We start from the raw sequence: 1,381 nt of genomic DNA, 5'->3' as shown, positions 1-1,381 counted from the left end.
AGAGAAGAGCTAGGATGCTGATATACGCGGGTTGGGGGGTCAGCATGCGATAGCGCGGTGCGGTGCGGGGTGGGGGCGCGGCCGGTCCCGGCTCAGGAACTGATTCCCTCTCTCCTAGAGCAGCAGGGCCGAGTGTACAGGACAGCCTAGCATCATTGTGAGCAGCTGCAGTTGGGGGGAGAGGGGGGCGGGAGAGAAGGGTTCCTCTCGATCACTGCCTATCAAAGAGCGTTTCAGCGTGCCCCGCACCTCTCACCGCACCCGCCACTCTCTGACCTGACTAGGGGGCGGCGAGAGAGGGAGAGACAGGGAGAGAAAGAGGATAAAAAGAGAGAGAGAGGGAGAGAGAGAGAGAGAGAAAGGAGGCGGCGGGGAGGTAGGTAAGCGAGATGGAAAAGAGGTCGGTCGGTGCCGAGACTCCTGGGTCCCGGCCGGGTTCGACGAACTGCAAGGCCCGGCCCGGTGCGGTGCGGCGCCTAGATCCTGATATTGCATTACATTAGCTGCTCGGGGATCAGTTGCGGAGTCACGTTCGGATCCGGGTCGTCAGTTCGCCGACTGCCAGCTGCACGGCCGGGTGGCGCAGAGAGGGTCTCGAGTTGCGCCGCCGACGACGCCGCCCGGCTGCAGCAGCAGGCGGGGTCATGGCGTTGTCGTGGAGCTCGCGAGGCTGCGTTTCCTCGGCGCCATGGCATGCTGATCCTGGCGGCAATATTCCTTCTTCCGCGATTTTTCTTATCGTTGTTGTCTTTTTTTTTCAGGGCGAATAAGAGCCACGCACAAGGAAGGAGGTTGCGGGGCAGAACGGTGGTTTCAGGTGGGGTTGCGCTGCGAGGGAAGGAGAGGGAAGGGGTAGGGGAGGAGGGAGGGGAGGGTAGGGCACTCATCACTATTCACGGCGCGTGGGTGACAGCTGAGGCGGCGGCCCGATCGGCCCCGCGGAGGTCGGAGGACGGAAGGGGATGGAGAGAGAGAGCGAGAGAGAGAGAGGGAGAGGGGGGGGGGGGGGCTTTAAACAGAGAGCAGAGGGCGAGTGCGGCACCTGCTCCGCGCTGCTCCGCGCTGCTCCGCGCTGGTGCGTCGCGGGCCGAGGAGCCTCGTGCTTGTTCTCCTGGCTCCCGATGATGACGTATACCTCCTCCCACCGCAGCCGCTCTGCCGGGCCTCCTGCCGGGCCGCCGGTTTGTAGCGCTGCGATTAGCGCCATTGTTTCCGCCGCTGAATGTTGACTGTGCGCACTCATGCACGGCGCGCCGGGGCGGGCGCGGGCGCGGGCCGCGAGAGGCTCTGGCTGAGGTGTGAAAGCCACGGGGGCGCCAGGCGCCAGTGCTCCGCCATGAGTGAGGTTGCTCCTCCCTCGCTCCCCCGCCTCCTCCCGCCC

This window comes from Frankliniella occidentalis, unplaced genomic scaffold (assembly GCF_000697945.3).
Source record: "Frankliniella occidentalis isolate FOCC.00 unplaced genomic scaffold, Focc_3.1 Scaffold159, whole genome shotgun sequence".
Classification (NCBI taxonomy): Eukaryota; Metazoa; Arthropoda; class Insecta; order Thysanoptera; family Thripidae; genus Frankliniella; species Frankliniella occidentalis.
Note: the sequence above shows the minus strand (reverse complement) of the source record.